General features: G+C 44.7%; 1 long non-coding RNA gene across 4 annotated transcripts in view; it reads left to right on the top strand.

The window, feature by feature from the left end:
* The window catches only part of LOC129684457 (uncharacterized), a 22,418-nt gene extending 4,850 nt beyond the window's left edge, over window positions 1-17,568 (top strand). For all 4 annotated transcript variants that reach the window (XR_008721342.1, XR_008721343.1, XR_008721341.1 and 1 more), the window contains exons 3-5: window positions 7,159-7,326; window positions 9,298-9,382; window positions 17,383-17,568. This is a non-coding gene — a long non-coding RNA (uncharacterized LOC129684457). The remainder of the gene's footprint in view (window positions 1-7,158; window positions 7,327-9,297; window positions 9,383-17,382) is intronic.
* The last annotated feature ends 4,899 nt before the right edge of the window (window positions 17,569-22,467 follow it).

Here is a 22,467-nt window from a genome sequence, read left to right as displayed (position 1 = left end):
TGTGTGTGTGTGTGTGTGTGTGTGTGTGTGTGTGTGTGTGTGTGTGTATTCACATATGCCATAGTTCACATTGTGCCACAGTACATGTGGAGGTCAGCACAACTTGTAGGAGTTGACTGTATCTCTCCACCGTATGTGTCCTAGAAATTAAACTCAGGTTGTCTTGGCAGCAAGTGTCTTTACTGAGCTACTCAGTGGCTTTATGTTTTTCAGAACAGTGTGTGTATAACCTGGGTTGCCTTGAAGGCTCCATCTTTTTGCTTTTTAGCTTTGTGAGTGCTGGGATTATCCATGCTGGGATTATCCATGCCTGCCTAGCTAACAGTAATAAAGATCTTTATGGAGTTGACTAGTGTGTGTGTGTGTGTGTGTGTGTGTGTGTGTGTGTACCAGTGAAATGGGGTGGGCGGGGTGCGTGTGTGTGCCTGTGCACATGTGTATACAGGCCAGAGAAAGGCTTTGATGGTCTTTCTTTCTCATTCTCTGTATTATTCCTTTGAGACAAGGTCTGTTCCTGACCCTGGAGCTCGTTTTAGCTAGGATGGCAGCCAGCTAGCACCACTCATCTGCCGTTCTGTCTTTTTTCTGCAAAATACTGGATTTACAGATCTTTACCAGATCAGGCTAAGCTTGTTACATACGGCCTGGGATCTGAGCTCAGGCCCTCATGCTTGCACTTGAACCACTGAACCATTTCCCTAGCTCCTGGAGTAGAGATTTTTAATAAATATTTTTTTTTTCTCTATGCAAGCAATCCTGTATATTACATGAAGGAAGGAAGTACTAGAATTGCCCAAGGGGCAGAAACCTAGGTAGGTACCCTGGTTAGCATCATCTGGGATGGAGGCACCTCAAAGAATTGCCTCAGTCAGATTGGCCTGTGTCTGTGTCTGTGAGAGAGTGTCCTTTTTTTTTTTTTTTGAGACGGTTTCTCTGTATAACAGCTCTGGCTGTCCTGGAACTTGTTCTGTAGACCAGGCTGGCCTCGAACTCACAGGCCTGCCTGTGCCTCCTGAATCCTGGGATTAAAGGCATGTGCCACCACTGTCTGTCTGAGAGAGCGTCTTGATTGAGGATGGGAGAGCGCTCAGCCCAGAGTGGGCAGGTGGGCCTGAGCTGTATAAGAAAACTAGCCGAGTATGAGCAAGTAAGCAAACAAGCAAATTCCTCCATTGTTTTTCTTTAGATCCTGTCTGAGTTCCTGCCCTGCCTTTCCTAAATGATGAACTGGAAGTAGACGCTAAATAAACGCTTTCCTCCTGACATTGTTTTTGGTTGGCGTGTTTGGTCACAGCAACAGAAGATCAAACTATTCTTTAGTGAAGTTGTGTTCAGAGCTCCTACATGAGTAATGATAGCTGCTGTTGCAGTAGGGTTGGGCCATAAAGTGCTCAGACCCTGTGCTGAGCACTTCGTGGAGGTGGTCTTGTTTCAACACAGAGCTACTTGCTGTTGGCACTTGGAGAGGCAGAGTAGTTGAAGACTTGGGAATGTAGGCTCTGGGAGCAGCCTTCTTACACAAACCTTTCAAGTTTACCAATAACTGTGTGGCCTTGAGCAGTTCTGTAGAATGGTGGTAAGAGTACCTACCTCTTACGGTCGTGGTGACATTCAAATTGTGTGGCCAGCTACAATGCTTGGCATAGTATTTAGCAAATAGGATGTACTTCCCAAATGTTTGTCGGGATTACAGTGTAGTTCTTACAGATGAAGAAGCATAGCCCAGAGAAAGATGAATTCATTTTCATATGTCACAGCATATAAGGGATGGACCAGAGTTTGTCCTGGGCAGTTGGACTTCAGAGCTTTAGCCATTAACCATTCTGCAGTATCACTTGAGGGTGAGAGAGACTGGACCAGAGATGTGTCTTGCTGAAAAATGGGAAGATTTTGGCCACTAAGAATAAAGGCCTACAACTGGATGAGTTTTGGTGTTTTGGGAATGCTTGGGTTCTGTCCTCCTGACCGTCCTCTGTGATTTTAAGCATCTTACTCTGCCTGTGCCTCTGTTCTGAGTCTGTTTTTCCCCAATACAGAGAAATAAAAGAGTGTTTGGTTGCTGAAGGGCTGGGTGTTCCTGGGCCAGAAATAGGAGCTAAATGAAGATGTGTACCTTAGTGTTCTAGTGTTCTTTGGGCTAGAAGTGGACCTTTTCTCTTATGCTTACCGTTGTTCTTTTAATTTATGTACCTCTTAGGCACATGTGTGGGTGCCAGAAGTGGGTGTTGGGGTCCCTTTGAAGATGGAGTTACAGGCAGCTATGAACCTCCTGATGTGGGAGCTGGAAACTGAACTTGGATCCTCCGCAAGAGCAGCAAGTGCTCTTAACCACTGAGCACCATCTCTTCAGCTCCTAGTCTATCTAGATGCAGCTATTAATGATGGGAAGCAGAGCAATCGGTGTGTAGCCCAAGAACTCTGGTGTAGAATTCACATGGGTTTATCTTGTTCAATCCTTATAGCTTGAGAAAAGTCACTCATGTTTTATAGTGTGTGTGGCGAGGGTTAGGAGGCTCTCTCAGCTGCACTGGAAGTAGTGGTAGAGCTGGGATTTGAGCTGGTCTGGCTCTAGAGGCCCTGCTCTTAAGCTCTGCAGCCTGCCACCCTCATGGAAAGTGTGCGGGGCTGGTTGAACACCCAAATCTGAGATACTAAGGACTGAAAATATTTTTGATTTCTTAATTTTTTTTTAATATTTGCAAGCTTTTTTTTCTCTCTCCCTCCCCCCTCCTTCCCTCCCTCCCTGCCTTTCTCCTTCCTTCCTTCCTTTCTTCCTCCTTCCTGTTGAACATCCCCTAACCCAAAAAACTTAAAAAGTATATTGTGTGGTTGTGTGGCTTAAGAGGTAGTAGGGGACTGAAGAGATGGGTCAGTGGGTTAAAAACACCATCTTTCTTTTCCTGAAAAAATGGGAAGATTTTGGCCACTAGGAATAAAGGCCTACAACTGTGCTTGACTTTGCCCCAACTTACACTTAGGACTTCACTTACTTTTTTTCTTTCTTTTTTTTTTTTTCACTTTTTAAGATTTATTTATATACTATGTATACAATGTTGTGCCTGCAGGCTGGAAGGTGCCAGATCTCATTTTTTTAGATGGTTGTGAGCCACCATGTGGTTGCTGGGAATTGAACTCAGGACCTTTGGAAGAGCAGCCAGTAATCTTAACTTCTGAGCCATCTCTCCAGCCCAGACTTCACTTTCTTTTAGCCTTCTTGATCTTATGTGGTAAAGTGCTGGGTCTATAGGGTCTCTGAGGTCCTTTTGAATGCTGACTAATCATAGAAAGAAGGGTAGCACTGCTCAGCTCCTGAGTATGGAGTGAGGCATTTGTCAAGGCACAGAAAATGCTAACTTTCAGGGCAAGAGATGAGCCCCCGGGAGCAAGGCAGCTCTGGCTTTTTCTTGAGGCTGGTTACTAAGGGAACTCAGCCTGTGGTCAGTAACAGCCAGGGACACTTTGGCTGCAGCTTGGATAAGGTTAGCTAAAGCAAAAAGGTCATCCCCCAACTCCACCTTTCCTTTCTGTGTCTTTTCAAACTGTTGGTTTTGTACCTTTTTGTGTGTGCAGCGCTGTTTAAGTACTTGACTGATATAATATCTTCATAGTAATCTTATGTGAGTAGTAACTGCTAACCAAAATTTGCAGATAACAAAGCTGAGGAAAATAGAGTTAATAATGTGTTCACATTTGCACAGGTGGAGTGTCATATCTGCACCGCTAGCCTCTGGATTATATTGCCTGGGGGATCTGAAAAAACAAGCAGGAGAAAGAGTCTTTAGTGTTGTGAGTTCAGGAAGAACCTTTTTTTTTTTTTTTTTTTTTTTTTTTTTTTTTGAGACAGGGTTTCTCTGTGTAGCCCTAGCTGTCCTGGACTCACTTTGTAGACCAGGCCTGGCCTCAAACTCACAGAGATCCCCCTACTGGATGATGGAACTGGATGATGGAATGTATAGGTGTGCACCACGGTGCCCAGCTCTAGAGCTCAGAAGAACCTATGAAATGTTTAACATAGTTTCCTGTCCCTGATCTGCTGTTCATTCCAGGCATACTCTCTACTTCCCCTGACAGATGCCCACCCTGATTCTATTCCAATCCTCCACATATGAGAAGGACATCACTTTACTTAATCACTTCCCCTAATTCATTTTTATTTTTGAGACAGTTTTGCTAAGTAGCTCAGGCTGGCCTGGAAGACCTGATCCTCCTGCCTCACTCAGCCTCCCTAGTGCTGGGAATATAGGCATGTATCATCATGTCTGATAATATTCTCATTGGCAAAACATTATTTCTCTCTCTTTTTTTGAGACATGGTTGGTCCTGAGGCCTAGCCCTTTACAGTCTTGCCTCAGCTCCTGAGAGCATGGGGTCACCAGGATGCCAGGCTTTATTTTTTGTTTCGAGTTGAAATTTAATTGAGGTATCACATTAATTTTAGGTTAGCCTGGAATCTGGAACCTCACAGTATTACTTCATCTTCCACAGGCAGCCTTAGCTTTTTTCTACACTTGTAGTCTTCCCATGCCTGGCTTTCCTCCATCCCTCCCTTCCTCCCTCCCTTCCTTTCTTTTTTCTTTTTTCTTTCAGTTGGGTCAACCAGCACAAAAGCTCTCTTACCTATGAGTGAGTATTTTGCAGATGAAGTCCAGCAGATGTGGTACTTCTTGTCATTATATAGATTGAATCTGAGGTGTGGAGTCCTTGCCAGCTTGGGTAGTGGAGGAGGTGGAGTCTTTTCAGTTTCACAGAAGCTGGGGAATTGTATTGCGGGCTCTCCTGCGCATTTTGAGAAAGTCACAAAATGGCTGGAAGTTATTTGGGTGCTTGGCAAGCTGCATTTACTTTACTAGGCCACTAGGTGTTGAGCGACTCACAAATCTGGGCAGCAGGGACTGCAGTGACTGTGGCTGTCACTGAAGTCACAGGTCACCTCACTGAAAAGTGTGTTGGGTGCTGAGATGTGCTCCTTATATACTTTGCCTTTTTTGGCCTTGTTCTAGTTTTAAATGCCAGCCTGAAAAGTTCTTCGAATGGTTTTCATCGGAGAGGGGCATAGTGTGTGTGAATTAACAGTTTAAATGGAGGGTCAGCAAGGTGGCTCAGTGGGATCCCTGGAACACACACAGTGACAGGAGAACCAGCTCCCACAGACTGTTCTTTGACACATGGTGTAAGTACACACACACCAATAAATAATACAGTTTAAAAGTTAATATTTAAACTGAAAGACAAAAATCAAATGTATTTCTGGGGGACACTGTGATGTTTTCACATGTATGTACATTGTGCATACATGTGTTTAAATTAGGTTACACAGTACAATCTTCTCAAACATTAATCCTTTCTTTGTAGTGTTAAGAAAAAAAAAAACCCTCCATCTTCTAGTTTCTGGAATATATGATATATCATCATTGTAGTCTTCTTATTTGACATAGCACAGCCAACCTACATATTCCTAATTGTAACCTTTCCACCTCTCATTTCTTCCTCCCTCTCCATCCTATGACCACCATTCCACTCTGTTTTCATGAGATAACTGTTCCTTCTTTCCATGTGTGGAAAAATCATACTTACAGTGCTTGCTTTTTCTTCTTAGCTTATATCACTTAATGTGATGATTCCCTAATTCAGTCATGTTGCAAATGACAGACTTAAGAAAGTTTATTTTTATTGGCTGAATAGTATTCTATAGTATGATTTACATTTTCTTCCCTGTTTTCTCCCTCCTACTGTTCCACTTCCTTTCCTCTTTTAAATTTTTTTTTTAAATTAATTTTTTTGTTTTTCTTTGAGCTGGGGATGGGACAAACCCAGATCCTCATGAATGCTAGGTAAGCATTCTACCAGAGAGCTCTATCTTGCATTATGTAGTTATTGTCAATATTGCTGTAGTGAACACAGGGTTATTGATGTCTTTTCTTGTGTCAGTCTTTTGTTCTCAACAGGGTCTTATGCAGTCTACCCTCAGAGCTTACATCTTCCTGCCTTAGTCTGCCAAGGGCTGGGATCATCTGCATGTCTCACCATACTTGGTCCCTGTTTGAATGGTGGCTTCCACAGCTTTTAGGATTCTTCACTACTGATGATAGTCTGTGGAGTAGCCTTCTGGCATCTTGGGTTTCTAGTGACACAGATGAAGTATCTAGCGCCAGCAACGCGTGTCAGCGGCCTGTGCTGGTCCTTCCTTAGTCTTTGAAAGCAGGAGCCTGTTACCATCTTGAAGTTTACCATAGAGTGATGGGGTGTGCTTTTTATATTTTTTCTTTTTTCTTTTCTTTTCTTTTTTTTTTTTTTTTTTTTTTTGTCAAGACAGGGTTTCTCTGTGTATCCCTGGAACTTGCTTTGTAGACCAGGCTGGCCTCGAACTCACAGAGATCTACCTCCCAAGTGCTAGGATTAGAGGTGTGCATTACCATGCCCAGCTGAGGTGGGCCTTTTTAAAGATTTAAGAATGTAAATCCAGGGCTGGAGAGATGGCTCAGAGGTTAAGAGCACTGGCTCTACTTCCAAGGGTCCTGAGTTCAATTCCCAGCAACCACATGGTGGCTTACAACCATCTATGATGAGATCTGGTGCCCTCTTCTGGCATTCAAACACACATGCTGGCAGAATACTGTATAAATAATAAGTAAATAAAATATTAAAAAAAAAATGTAAACCCTGTCTTGGTGCAGGTGTTCTCTAGTCTCCTTATGTTATGGGTGAGGAGACTGGAACTGAATCCAGAAAAGTGAAGTGATCTGTCTTGAGTCACACAGCTAGCCACGATGGAACCTCAGGCACATAACCCAACTGCCACTGGGCTGTACAGGGAGTCATTAGGAATACATTGGAACATTTTTACTGAGACAGGCATTTTGCCAGCCATTCATGGGGAATCAGGAAGAGGTAACAACTCTTTACACTTGGAATGTGGCCCATGTGAAGGAGAACGATTCTTGTGCTCTGTTGATCAGTTAATGGATCTCTCTTGTAATTCTCAAACCCAATAAGCCAGAAAGTTTCTTCAGCTTTGGAGAAGTATTGAGTAGCCTGGGGCTGGATAAGTGTGATCATGCCCTGTTGTAAATGCTGGACAACCTAATCAGCTGCCAAAGCTTGGAGACAGACACCATAAACCATGTCTTATCAGCGGTCTGCTTTCTGTTTGTGTTCCAGCCTGGGACTCTGCTGATGGGAACCACCTGTTCCAGGTCTTTTGAGCTTTGGATTTCCCCAGTCCTTCAGTCCTTTCAGTTTTGAATTGAAACCTGCTCTACTGGGCGAGGCCAGGTCCAGGAGGACTTTGACAGCTCACACCAGCTTTTCTTTTCCTAGAGCCAGCTGGTATGTGAGCTTGTGTTTCGAGAGGTGTTGAATCAGCTGTTGGGTAAGGTCTGAACAGTGTCATTTCTTTGGGTAACCAGGAAAACAAAACCAAATATGCCCAAGAAGCTGAAAGTTAAGAGTACAGTCACCAGAGGGCTGCACAACCTCAATCTTGCTTTCCTGAAGAGAACCTTTCCTACCCCAATGCCCTGCCCCAGGTTTCTCAGGTTAGTTAGCCCAGACTGGCCTTGAATTTGTAATTCTCCTGCCTCAGCCTTTAGTGTTAGAATTACAGGTGTACACCACCATGCTTTGCTACAAAAAGTGTTTTGTTTTGGACTTTCTTTCCTTCTCTTTCTTTTTTTTCTTTGGACTTTCTTTTTCTTCCTTCCTTCCGTTTTCTTTTCTTTTTTTCCCAAGATATGGTTTCTCTGTGCAGCTTTGGCTGTTCTGGGCTTACTTCATAGACAAAGCTGGCCTTGAACTCACAGTGATCCGCCTGCCTCTGCCTCCCGGATGCTGGTATTACAGGCATGTGCCACCTCACCTGGCTTTGTTTTGGAATTTTGAGACAGTTTCTCTCTGTATCCCTGCCTATTTTGAGACATTCTGGAGACCAGGCTGGCCTCGAACTCACAGAGATCTGTCTGCCTCTGCCTCTGCCTCTGCCTCAGCCTTCTGAGTGCTGGGATTAAAGGCATGTGCCAGCACCACCACCTGGCTGCTACAAAAGTTTTTATCTCAACTTCTCTCATATGTAGGACCTCCTCATCTCCTTTCTAGCCAAATCTCGGGCTTCTCTCTGCTGATCTGCTGTCCTTACGGTTCACAATAAACCTCCCACCGGAACGTAGCTCTTTATTTAACTCTTTCTGGTAAGACTGGGTCATCCTATGATCTCACTAGGTTGCCCTAGTCTCATTTTCTAGCACTCTAGAACTGCTTTTTTGTTTTGTTTTGAGAGAGGGTTTCTCTTTGTAGCCTTGGCTGTCCTGGACTCACCTTGTAGACCAAGCTGTTGAACTCACAGGGATCTGCCTCCTCCTTCCCTCAGTGCTAAGATCACAGGCATGTGCCACGGCCCCCAACAAGAATTGCTCTTAATCCATAGAATCCCTCTCCTCTTTGGGATTTCTGCTAGAACAATGCCAACTACTCCGTGTCCTGGATGTCTGGATGTCTGTATGTCTTTCCTTGTCTTCGACATTCAGTGGCCTCAGTTGAGGATTGGTAGTCAAGACTAGCCTGGGCCCAGAGGTTCAGGAGAGAGTATGGCATTGGGAGGCTATGTTAATGTGTTCAGGTGTGCGCTGGTGCAAAGCCATATACAACTATGAAGGCTTTGTTGGGTGGCAGGGACAGGAAATGCAGTACCTAAAGAGACTTGTAGCCTTCTTCCTCTGTTTGGGGATAGAGTGCAGCTCAGTGGTGGAGCATTTGATGCCCAGCACTACAAATATCAGCATGCTTGGAATTGATTAATTTATATGGAATATTGCAATCTTTGGTTCCTTCTTCCATTTCTGTTCCCTAGAGAGAATATATCTTGGAATGTGTGAACTGAGAACATTTTGAAGTTACTTTATATCTTGAAAGTTTATCTCCACAAAAAGATATAGATGTTATGTACCATTCTCATATTCCCTTCTTTTCCTAAAGAACGGGCCACTTTATGTGGTGGAACATACCCTTAAATCAAGCACTCAGGGAGGCAGAGGCAGCTGGATCTCTATTAAGCTCAAAGCCAGTCTATGTAATAGCAAGCTTCAGGTCAGACTCTGTCTCTAAAACAAAACAACAAAAAATGGGCCTTGGCAGTATTCCATGTTAGTAAATAGTAATTTCATTTTTTGTGGCCACTGTGTAGTATTTCATAAAATGGATGGTGCTGTGTTTTATTTAGTTTCTTTCCTGTTAAAGAGACATGAAGGTGTTTCTCTGTTCTAGATGATGCTTACTCTGATTTAAATGTTGGTGTTCTGTTCCTAGGCATTGATCTCAGCCTTCAGCAACCTTCAGTTACCACCTACAAATGGATGATTTACAGTCTCCAGTTCACAGGGAGAACTTAATGGTGGGTATTGTGTGTGTGCGTGTACTTGCTCCTTTCAACCCAAGGCCTAACATACACTAGGCAAATGGTCTACCACTGAGCTTCATCACCAGCCCAGATATCTTGCGCTCATGGTGAACACGGTGTGCTCCTTCTCTGGTGCCCCATCCTCTGATATCTAAGCCTTGCAGCAACTGGACATCCTTTCTTTCCCTTCCTGGCCTGATCACACTAGAACGGGCCCTCAGTATTTTTGGATCTAGACACGTGCCTTTGTTGGTACTGCCCTGTGCTTTGGTTTTCTAGTTCATTAGGTTAGACGCTATGTGAAATGCTTATAGTAGTCCGGGACCACTGAGGGATATGTCGTGCAGTAGCCTGTACTTGGCTCTGATTCTGCATCCAGGCCTTTTTCATTTTGAGACAGGGTCTCAGTGTGAAGTACTGGCTGGCCCATAATTCCCTATGTAGATCAGGCCACAGAGATCTCTCTGCCTCTAGTTTCCAAGTGCTGGGATTAGAGGTGTATGCCATTGTTCTGTCTTGATTTTTTTTGCTACTTTTTCGAGTCCTGAGTTTATCCTTCCTGCTATAGCCGTAGTGACTTCCATCAGCCTGAGAAGACTGTGATGTCATTTCTTGCTTAGATGTCATGGAATTGGAGATGGCTCAGCAATTAAGAGCACTGGCTATGGTTTGGGAGAAAGCAAGGCTTGAAGAGGGACATGCGAGGCTGAGTCAGGGTGACTCCAGAGCAACTACTGAAACCTACAGTCTCCTTAGCAGTCAGAGCCACTCACTGGCTGCTTTGGAAATAGCTGCTGTGGACAGACATAGAGTTTGAGGTGACTAAGAGGCGAGAAAGGAGCAGGTCTTAAAACTTTGGGAAATTAGTCAGAATGTGGTGGGACATGCCTTTAATCCCAGCACTTGGGAGGCAGAGGCAGGTGGGTCTCTGTGAGTTCAAGGCTGGCCTGGTCTACAGAGTGAATTCCAGGACAGCGAGGGCTACATAGAGAAGCCCTGTCTTGAAAATAAACATGTGTGCACACGCACACGCTCGCGCGCGCGCACACGCACACACACACACACGTGCTTGCTGATTGTTGTAAAGGACATGAGTTTGGTTCCTAGAACCTACTTCTGGCTGCTCACAGCCACTTGCAACTCTAGCTCTAGGCTTCCATGGACTCCCACATTAATTTGTGTGCACACAGACACATCCACAGAATCAAAAATAAAATATCTTAGAAACTAATAAATTCTGCTAGAGAGCAGAAGGGGAGGAATGACTATCAGAGCTTCTTTGCAATAGAGATGGCTTTATATTTCCTCAGTTGAAGACCATATGTCTCAAACATATGGAGTGACACATGCAACTGCTATGAGGACAGAAAAGCTGCAACGTCTTAAGAAGTCTGGGCTGCATGGAGAACGTAAACGTTCTGGGAGTCAAGAAGAAAGGAGACAGACCTGAGGTAGCCCTAACAAGTGAGGCAGTTCTTTCTTACTAGATAGTTTTCTTGATGCCTCAAAAGAAGTACTTGATTGAGAAATGCCATGTTCATAACCACAAGGGTTTACTGAATGGAGGAGACTGAACTAGCCCATGCTTTGTATTTAAATAAATATAAAATAATATGAAAATAAAAGAGCATTGGCTGTTCTTACACAGGACCTCGGTTTTGTTCCCTGTACACCCATGGTGGCCCACAACCACCTGTAACTCCAGCCAGGGAATCTGACACCCTCTTTTGGCCTCTGTGGCCACTGCATGCACATGGTACATAGACATCCAATCAAATATTCATACACATAAATAATAAGGCCAGGCATGGTGGCGTATGCCACTTGGGAGGCAGAGGCAGGCAGATCTATTTGAATATGAGGCCAGCTTAATCTACAAAGCAAGTCCAGGACAGGCTCTGTTACACACAGAAACTCTGTCTCAAAAAACAAAACAAATCAAAAAATCTTAGAGGACATAGCAGTATTTCCACTGGGCATTTACAATGTTTATAACTCACCTAGAAAGCTTTCTCTTTGGCTTCTTCCATTAAGAGCCCAGTTTTTAAATGCTGTCTTCTTAGAGGGGCCTTCCTGACCACCTAGGGATTTTATGAGCCACCCATACACTGTCTTTCCCTTTCCCTTATTTGTCATTCCTTTAAAACTTGATTTAATCAGTATGTTTTTTTACATTTATTTATCCATTTTGTGTGTGTGTGTGAGTGTGTGAGTGTGATCAAACTCAAGTCATTTTGCTTGTAGGCAAAGTGCTTTACCAGCTGTGTCATCTTGTTGACTCCTCCTTTTTTATTTTTATTTATGTGTATGAGTGCTTTGCCTACATGTATGTAGGAATACCCATGTGAATGCAATATGTCCTCTGAGGCAGAAAGAGATTACTGGATAGTTGTAACTCCTGGAACTGGAATTACAGAGAGCTGCCATAATAGTGCTGATAACTAAACCTGGGTCTTTAGCAAGAACAGCAAGTGCACCAGGCAGTGGTGATGCATATCGTTAGTCCCAGCACTCAGGAGGAGAAGCAGAGGCAGGTGAGTCTGTTGAGGTTGAGGCCAGCCTGGTCTATAGATCCAGTTCCAGGACAGCCAGGACTACACAGAGAAAGCCTGTCTCAAACAAAACAAAACCCAAAAAGAACAAAACGGCAAGTGCTTTTACCTGCTGAGCCATCTTTCCACCTCATATTATTTATTATTCTTTGTATAGTACTTGTCAGTACCTACACTTTTTCTGGCTTATTTGCTTATAGACACCAAGTTGTTCTTGGCTTATTGTCATTATTGTTTGATCACCTTTGGTAATTCTGTTTGTCAGGATGAACCACCTAACTTGCTTGTCTTAAGTCACTGAATCATTTTCCTGAAACCAGAGAAGGGTGGCAGGAACTTGCTCTGGAGGGGGCATGCATGCTGAAAATAAAGGTAGAGGGTGGAGATAGAATATTTGCTTCCATGGTTGGCTGAGAGAATGGAGTAGTCAGCAAGGTGGGAAATAGAGGCCTGAAGGACAACACAAACATGGTTGAAACCAAAGGCTAAATTCTGAGGTCACCTGAGAACAGGATGGTAGGTGGAGAGTAAGGAGGGCTGGGCAGACATCTCAGGACAGGTTATTAGTAACCATGGTGCTCTCTGAAACAATCCCAGCCGACACTGCCTCTCCCTTTCTTGCCACTTCCTTTTTTTATTTCCTTTAACAAGTATTGTGTTTGTGTGTGTGTGAGGTGCACTAGTGCCATAGTGCATATGTGGGCTCAGAACAACTCTTGGGAGTTGGTTCTCACTTTTCACTATGTGAGTTTCCAGGATCAAACTCAAGTCCATTAGACTTGGCTGCAAGCACTTTTACTCACTGAGCCAACTCACTGGCTGGCCCTTTCTCAGCATTCTTGCCTTGTGAATCCGGACCGAACTTTTCCCATATAGGAAGGATCTGGTAGTTAACATGCAGAGCTCCAAGGAGGTTGCCTGATGCTCTATCTATTTGGTGTTCTGCTTTCTTTAATGTGCCCAGAAACCCACCTTTTTTTTTTTTTTTTTTTTTTTTTCCTCAGTCTCTGCTGCCAGGAGCCTGCTTTCTGTTGTTGTTGTTATTTGGCTATTTTAGAGACAGGGTCTCATGTAGCTCTGGCTCTGGCTCTGTCCCGGAACAGATCTTGTATATCAGGCTAGCCTTGAACTCACAGAGATCCTTTGCCCCCTGAGTGCTGAGATTAAAGGCATGTACTACCACACCCAGCCCAAATATTATTTAAGATATATTTTTATTTTATGTGCATAATTATTTGCCTACTTATGTTGTCTGTGTACCATTCGAGTACAGCATCCTCTGTGACTGGAGTTAAAGACAGTTGTGAGTTGCTGTGTAGGTGCTGGGAGCTGAACTTGGGCCTTCTGCAAGAGTAACAAATATTTTTAATTAAATCATCACTCCAGCTTCTAAGTTTTTTAAATTACAGTTTTAATTTTTAAATTTTAGGTGTGTATGTGTTAGAGTGTGTGTGTGTGTGTACCATTGAAAACGTATAGTGGTCAGAAGACAACTTTGTGGAGCCCTACCTTGTGGGCCCTGGAAATTAAACTCAGGTTGTCAATCTTGGTGACAAGTGTCTGTATCTGTTGAGCCAGCTCTCCAGCCTCTCCAGCTGCAGGAACTTAGGGCTGGATTGAATCTGAATCTGGAATGGTCTTTCTTTCAGTTTACGGTAAGAATAAACTGATGTGCCAAAGAGGCACGAGAGGGGCTGTTACTGATTCTTTTGGAGGAGTGTGCTATCTGTTTGCTTGTGTAGCTTAGACTCTCCTGTAAGCTGAGAGGAGTCAGAGTAGAGTCAGTACTTGCTGAGACAGGCTGTGCACTCTGGAAGGCTGGAGAATGTGACACAGTTGCGATAGTCTAGGCAGGCTGTCAGTCCTGTATGGGGCACACCTGCCCTTCAAGCAAAGAGAGCAGCCCTGGTGGCTGTTGCTGGTTTCCAGGGATGCCCTCTCTTTGTGTGCACGAAGCTTGTCCTTTGATGGCCTCACTTCTCTGTTTAGCTATCATCGTCCACTCAGATTTATATTCTAGATTGCTAACTACATGACCAGCTTGACTCTTTGGCTGCACATTGTTTACTAACACTAAGGTTGCTAGCCAGCTTGTTCTGTTAGCTGTCAGGTCAATGATTTGTTAAAAACATTTTTAACTTTTGCTGGGCATAGTGGCATACACCTTTACTCCCAGCACTCAGAAAGCAGAGGCAGGAGGATCTCTGACTTTGAGGCCAGCCTGGTCTACAGAGTGAGTTCCAGGACAGTCAAGGCCACACAGAGAAACCCTGTCTTGAAAAAACTAACCAAATTTAACTTTATTATAAAAACAACTTGGAAATAAAAAAATACTACACCCTGAAATTAACCCAGCCCAAAGTCTGTAGATCTCAATGAACTTCAATACAGTTAGAATAGCATTCATTAGCAACTATATATTTTACGTGCTTATCCATCTGAAGCTGTGGTAGAGTGGAGGCTGGATTCAAATGTAGAAGCCTGTGCTTCCCTTCTAGATGCTTACAGTATGGAGTAAGGGTCAGGAATGTGTATGCTGACCCTCCTTCAGGTGATTCTGCTACCAGGCATCATCTGAGGACCATATATCTGACTATCTGACAGGGTGCACTGACTTTGGGGTCTTTGTTAGCTCCTTACGCAACTTGAAGAACCAGGAAGCGATTTTTTTTTTTTTTTTTTAAGGGCTGGAGAGATGGCTCAGTGGTTAAGAACATGAACTATCCTTCCAGAAGACTCAGGTTCAGTTCCTAGCACTCACATCACGTAACTCACACTAACTCCAGCTCCAGGGGTACCTTATGCCTCTCACTTCCACAGGCACCAACACTCACACGCACATACCCAGCCCCCATATTAAAATATCCTAGGAATTTAGTTTGTGTCATGTGATAAGTCAGAGAAAAGTTAAGAAGAGATGAAGGAGCCAAGTAAGCAAGGATGTGCCTTCTGGGAGGGAAAGAAGAGTGTTTCTGGGATGGGATTTAAGAAACATGCACAGACCAGATATTGCAGGAAGAGGCAGAACCCAGATACTTAACATGGAGGAACCTAATGTTATTCCCACTGCAGACCAGTGAATGCTTTTGAGACTTACTGGAGGCTTTGCATCAGAAAGCAGTTTCTGTGGGTTTTTTTGTTTTTGTTTGTTTGTCTTCTGGCCTTGAAACTGCCCTGCTCAGAAAGCAGGTTTAAATGCAGACCCTGGTGGCTACCCAGCATAGTCGAGACTTGCCTTGGGTTTTTGTATGTTCACTGTGTTATAGTGAAGGCCTCCCCCATCCAGTTTGGCTTCCCTCAGTTCCCAGAGCCCTCTTTCACATTGCTTCAGTTCTTCCTGTGAGCAACTGGATGTAATTTACCTCCTCTAAGAGCTCTCCTTGCAGCCAGGCATGGTGGCGCATGCCTTTGATCCTGGCAGTAGGAGCTGCCATCTACCACTCTAAAATGAAAAGTACTACCTATCTCTTTCCTAGGTGAAATCACAACACTTGGGTGAAAAGCCTCTGTAAAAAGAACTAAGCTGGGTGTTGTGGTATGAGCCTGTAATCTCAACATTAGGGTGGCTGAGGCAGAAGAGTCACGAGAGACCAGCCTGTGTTACACAGTGAAGAGAAAAAAGGAGTAAAGCACTATGCCACTTGGGCAGATACTGAAGGCCTTGTAGGCCATAACTTAGGTGGAATTATGGAAGGCTTGGTTCTAAGCTGAGGCCTTGAACTTGGTTGTGCAGGTTACAAAGAGACCTTTTTTGTTTGTTTGTTTGTTTCAAGACAGGGTTTCTCTGTAGCTTTGGCTGTCATGGAACTCACACTGTAGACCAGACTGGCCTCGAACACAGATCCACCTGCCTCTGCCTTCCAAGTGCTGGGATTAAAGGAGTTCGTGACCACCACCTGAACTTTAATCTAATTTTTTATTTAAAAAATTATTATTATGAACTGGATGAGGTGGCTTATGCCTGTAATCCTGCACTCAGGGAGGCAGAGGCCAGCAGATCTCAGTGTTTGAGGCCAGCCTAGTCTACAAAACCAAGATTGCACAGAGAAAACCCCTGTCTGGAAAAACTGAAAAAAAACAAACAGAACAAATGGAAGAAGGCAAAGTTCAAGTATGGTTAGCCTGGGCTGCACAGTGTGTTTGAAAGACAATCTTTCTCCAATTAAGCTACTCTCAGACATAAAAAAAAAAAAAAGAAAGAAAGAAACAAACAAACAAAAAGTCCTGTCCTTTGTTTCCTCTGTGGTTTCCAGGCTTTAGATACGTAAAATCGTGCATGTGTATAGGATATGTAGGGCTCTGATAAGTGTTGGGTAAGAAATTAGAGGATGTGCTCCGTCCGTATACAGTGTACTTGTGTGAAAATGTCTTATGTAACCCAGTACCACGTGTGATGAATATATGTATGCAAAGTTGTTGATTTTGACAGGGTCTCGCTGTGTAGCCTTGCTGACCTGGAACTCACTGGATAGAGTAGGCTGGCTTTCCACTCGGAGATAGATCTGCCTGCTTCTGCCTCCCAAGTGCCACCATGCCTGGTGGTTTTCCTGTTTTTAAGAACATTGAATCTTGTGTTTGCATGTGTTCCCCAGCTGACAGGTAGAGACATGGTCTTGTGACACCATTCTTCACAGTGTGATTGTGGAGCTAGACTGCTTGACCTTGGGGAAGTCATTTACTTTCCTGTGTCCTTCAGTTCTTGTTGGTAAGGGATGCTAAAAATGGTACCTGTTTGAAGGGGTTTTATGAAGGATCATCGGTTAGGCTGAGGAGAAGAACACTTACATTAGTTCCTGAGACAGTTCCAGTAGGACTGATTTGCTCTAGTAGTGTTGGCATCAACCCAGCGCCTCACGTGTGCTGGGCAAGTGCTGATAAACAGTGTTTGGTTTTCACTACTTTGACTGTACAAGGTTGAAGAGGGGTCTCATGTTGCCTGAGTTTGTCTTAAACTCAAAGCTCTGTAGCCGAGACTGGCCTTGAACTGGTCCTTCTGTCTCCATCTCCCAAGTATGCAATTATAGGCCTGCCCCACCATTTCCAGTATGTGTGCATGCTGGGCAGGCATGTCACCACTGAGCCACATCCCAGCTTTCTGATTGTTTCTCTTATTATACTCATGAGCTATAAATTACCCCATGTCTCAGCTTTGTTTATGCAGTTTTCTGCCTGTAGATTTTATATTTTTTGGTATTCAGATGTTTTTCCTTAAAGTCTCATCTGTTATAAGACCAGTGTTTAGCTAAAAGTATGCTTTTCTATTTTGAAACTATAAGAAAATGGCTTCATGTTCTTTTGAGTACTATATATATTTAACTTATTAATTTGAATATTAATTTGAATATCAACATCTGTTCCAGTGGAATGTATTGTTAGGTTAAGAATGGTTAAGTCTTAAGTCTTTATTTATTCATTCTTTTTTTTTTTTTTTTTCAATTTAAGGGCTGGAGAAATTTTAAGGGTGCTTGCTGCTCTTCCAGAGGACCGGAGTTCAATTCCCAGCATCCATACCCTGTGGTTCAATTCAACATCCTCTTCAAGCACCCACACACATGTGGCTTAAACACACACACACACACACAAATAAAAGCAAAACAATTAAAAACAATTAAAAACAATTGAAAACAATTGTTTATAGTTTATTTAGTGTGTGTGTGTTTGTGTGTACAATTGTGTTCACTTGGGCTACTAGCATGTGTGTCATGAGGCTTGGTTTCAGCTAAGCATTCTCTCTATCCTCCACTTCTTTCATTTGGGTAGATGTCTAAACCTCCACAGAAGGAGAAGCAAAAAGCAGACTCTTTTTTTTTTATTGTTTTGAGAGAGAGTCTCCCTGTGAAGTCCTGGCTGGCTCCACACTGCACCTTCCTCCATCTGTCCAGGGCTGGGATTAGAGGCATATGCAGAAGCCTTTGCTGTCCCCCTCTCTCCTCATGGCAGAGAGTAGATGTAAGGTCTGAATGTGGTCAAGAGTGTTGCAGTGCTAACCTGAGGTGTGGAGACGGCTCTCCTTGGCTGCAGACTTCCCATGCAGACCCTGATAAAGGACTGCTGTACAGGGCTCACCACTCAGAACAGAATATCCGGCTTTGTTTAGAAACAAATGACAGGTCAGGGCATAGCTTACCAGAAAGCACTTGGCATGTCAGTGCCCTGGGCTTGACCCCAGCACCACACAAACGGCCAGATGACGGTAGCAGCCACTTCCTCCAGCCTGTGCATTCAGTGGAGTATTGGTGAAGGAGCATTGAATGCTAGTAACCCCACTGCATTCCAGTTGTCCTTAACAGCTGGAATTCTAGTTCCAGGAAATTTCTTTCATGCACTTGACATGGAAGAAAGCCAGGTAGAGTTGTGTAATCTCAGTACTACTGCTGCTGGCCACACATAATGAAGGGAAGTTGACTGTCATGTGGAATGCTGCAGCTATGCAAGGGCCTAAGCACCTTTTGATGAAGTGCTCTGGGTCGAGTAGCACTTAACTTCATTGTTCAGAGCCTGTGAATGCAAGTAGTAGATTTTAAAGATTTTTTGTCTTATTTTAAGATTGTTTTTGTGCATGTTCACACAAGTACGGTGCCCCCAGCGTACAGAGAAAGTCTAGGGTCTGCTGGAGTTTTGAGTTACATAGGTGGCAGTAGGTTGGAAATTGAACTCTGGTCCTCAGCAAGAGCAGTAAGCTCTTAACTGCTGAGCTTTCTCTCCAACTGAGAAATACGGTTTTTGCAGAAGAAACTTCAGGTGACTGCGGTGGCAGACCCTGAACAGTGATAGTGCTGTGGAAGACAAGATCACCATGGACATGGACGCGGGGACTGGAGTTCTGCATGTTGTCATGAGCTACTCCAAGGACCACCAGTCGTGACCACCAGGAACAAATTTTCCCCTGCTTTTTGGAGCGAGGACTTGCTGATTGTAGTCTGTGGTCTCCAGACTGTGGGATCAACTTCTGCTCTTTGAAGCCCGAGTCTGTTAGAAAAGCACTAGAGACTAATGCACACACCACCACTTCTGCACTGATAATGAAAACAGGCCCAAAGGTGTCAGACATTGGAGCTCTCTGTAGCTACTACCCTGCGCTCTGGCTCCTGCTCTCACTTTTGCTGGCTGTGCACCTTTACCGTGTACACCAAGCTATTGAAATGAGTCTGTCAGGGTACTTTCCCCTGTGAGTAGAATCCTTGTTGACCAGGTGTCTTCTCCATAATGCCTTTTTTGTATGTGTAGGAGTGTTTTGCCTGCTTGTGTGTATGTGCACCGTGTGCATTCCTAGTTCCTGTGGAGGTCAAAAGATGGCATTGGATTCCTTGGAACTGGAGATAAGGATGGGTGTGAGCTATCGTGGGTGCTGGGAAATGAACCCAGGTCCCCTGCAAAAACAGCAAGTACTGTCACTGAACCATCTCTCTAGCCCCGCAGTTATGTCCTTAACTTTTTATTCCTATGCAATATCAGAGAAGTGTTGACAAGGGTGACCCAATGCCCCACTTTTTCTGGAAGTTTGAAAATTTTATTTTTTTGCTTTTGGAGGCAGGGTTTCTTTGTGTAGCCCTGGCTGTCCTGGAACTCATTCTGTGGACCAGGCTGGCCTAGAACTCACAGAGATCGGCTGTCTCTGCCTCCAGGGTGCTGGAATTAAATGTTGTGCCACCACTGCCCGCATTTTTAATTTTTTCATGCTTTCATTTTGAGCTATTGTGTCTTCTAGAATTCTGTTCACACAGGTCATGCCACGCATTCTTTGGAGCTTTCAGGATGGTGCAGGTAGCCTGTAATTTAGCAGGTGAATAGAGAAGGAACTGCCTTCTGGCAGCACTGGGTCTGAGGGCCCCACAGTGGCTCTGCTGCTAGAGGGAGCCAGCTCAGCTCCCTACCTGCTAGTGCCTCTGCTGGGAAGCTATGGCATCACAGCGGGAAATCTAGCACCAATCCTGGGATTGAACAAAGGCCTGGAACACAATACCTAAGAAATGTTTAAGCCATCTCCTAGAGAGATGGCTCAGTGGTTAAGAGCTCTGGTTGCCCTTCCAGAGGACCTGGGTTCAATTCCCAGCACTCGGATAACAGCTCACAATTGTCTATAACTCCTGTTGCAGAGGATTTGACACCCTCATACACACACATACAAGCAGGCAAAACACCAACGTACATAAAATAAAAATAATTAATTTTAAAAAAGAAGAAATGTTTGTTGAATATCCAGAGCCATGGCTCAGTGGTTGGCATTGGCTGCTTTTCCAGAAGACTCCGGTTTGGTTCCTAGTGCCCACATGGCAGCTCACAACCATCTGTTACTTCAGTCCTGGAGGTGGACACCCTTTTCTGACCCTCACAAGGTTCTGCATGCATGTGGTTCACAGCCATACATGCAGGCAAAACACCCACACACCTAAAATTTAAAAATGGCAGAAAAACAATTTTGCTGTGTGCTTTGCCAGTTTCTGAAGCACCTACTGCCGGCTAACCTTGCCTGGACCTGGTCCTCTGCTGCCTAGACTTCTTCCATTCCTCTTTGTACCACGTGCTGAGCTGTTGGCTGGCCTTTTCTACTCTAAGATTCATCCATCTCCTGAGACTTCAGGCCAGGCCAATGCCCCTGGCTCTCTGGGGACATGCCAGCAAGGTTATAGAGAACATGGACGTGGCTGCAGAATACCTCTTGCTGAATCCCACATGAGCTGCGAGCTGTGGTTTGTAGTCAGTGTAGCACTGTTGTCCAGATGATTACGCCTAAATCAGTTTTGGCTATAATGATTTGCTTCCTCTGTGGAAAATTTAGAAACTTCTTTGTGATGGTCCTTTCTGGATCATCAGAGTGGTCATGATACGAGATACTGGGCCTGCATACTGGGCCTCACTAAGGTCATTTTATGAAGAAAGGTTTGATAGTGTAGGTGGGGCCCAGGCCTCCCATGAACTTGCACAATGCTCTGACGGGAGCCAGGTGCTGTTGCTTGATTCCATGGAGCTTCAGGTTGAAAACTCACAGGAAAACAGCATTGCAGTACTCCTGGCTAGAGCAGGAGGGACAGCCTCCCAAGTTCTGCTCTGGACCTGTTGCTGACAGCTACAACAGAAGTAGTCTGAGCTGGTGTTCTGTGGCTTGGATTCACTTCCAGCTCAGGGAGTCATGGGAATCTGGCTTGCAAGGAGGGAGACTCATGTCTCATCCTCCCAGAAAGCCTTACTTGTATCCTTTCTTTTAAATTTTCAGGTTCTTCTTAGTTTCAACTTGTCTGTTTTTGAGATGGGATCTTAGGTGGTGCATCCTGGCCTTGAGCTTGCTGGGGGTACAGCCATGTCCATATGTCACCCTGCCCTGTTGGCTTGGCTGGGGTGGAGCCCAGGGTGGTGTGTGCTAGACAAGTGCTCTACCAACTGCATCCCTCCGTCGCTGGGTGCTGGAACTTCCTCACAGAGTGAAGCCAAGTGGTATTCACGTGGTCTTGAACTCAGGTCCTTAAACTTGCTTTCATGCAAACAGTGTGATCAGATCGGCTTTTGGAAGGGATGGGAAGAAACTGATAGGGGTCGCAAAAAAGGACAAGGTTCATAGGGCACACAACTTGTCTTGGAGAGCAGTGGTTGAGGTGCCAAGGCCTCTTGTATGCTGTCACCTGACACCCTCAAGCTGTCCCCTCGGCTGTCCCACAGCAAGGACGCCCTGGACAGGAAGGTCAGAAGGGAAGAACAAGCCCACACCCTCACTGGCAAAGTGTTCACATTGCCTTTCATTTACTTTTGAGTTAGAATACAAGCCGTAGGGTATCCTGCTGTGTTGGGCCAGCTGAAAACCAAAGAGCTATGTGCCTTGCTCAAGGTCATGCAGCTAGCAGAGGCTAAGCTAGGACTGCTTTCTTCTGGTTTGGTCAGCTCCAAAGCCAGAGCTGTTTCCCAGAGCTTTGTCTCCGGTGAGCTTCAGGAAAGGAGGCTGGGGAACAGTGGGAAGACGCCACCTTTCCCTACTTGACAGTTTTGCCCATACCAACCTGTTCAACCAGTGCATCCTGTTTCTAGAATATTAGTCTTCAGAGACTACAGCAACAAATTTGGGAGAGATACCAGTGGGCTGCACAGGAGACCTGAAAACCTTTGTTTTTTTTAAACCTCAGTGTAGCCCACAGGAGTTGAAATCTCACCGCTGACTGGCTTTCAGCTTGAAGGCCCTGTTCCGTCTCACATGGAGTCTGTTGTGTTGTAGTGAGTAAGCAGTGATGTTGCAGAAGACAGGGTGTGGTGTGCCCTGCTGCCTGGGCCAGAGCCGGCCACACCTGTCCTGTGACTGTTACAGTAAACTGTTCCTGAGTAAACAAGGCTGGCGCTCTTTTGCTTTTCTGAGGAAGCCCAGATGTCTGTGGGTGCTGGCACAGGTCCAAGGGGTCCTGGCCCTGGGCCAGCAGAGGAGACAGCTAGAGGGTGCCAGGTGATAGGATAACAAGAGGACTGGTGTGACTTCAGAGAGACTAAGAATGTTCTTTCTAAAGACTTGCCCTGGCCTTTTGTTAGAGCTTGGAATTCTGCAGCAGA

The sequence above is a fragment of the Psammomys obesus genome, unplaced genomic scaffold (genome assembly GCF_907164565.1).
Source record: "Psammomys obesus unplaced genomic scaffold, mPsaObe1.curated_primary_1811, whole genome shotgun sequence".
Classification (NCBI taxonomy): domain Eukaryota; kingdom Metazoa; phylum Chordata; class Mammalia; order Rodentia; family Muridae; genus Psammomys; species Psammomys obesus.
This window is presented reverse-complemented; position numbering and strand designations above follow the sequence as displayed.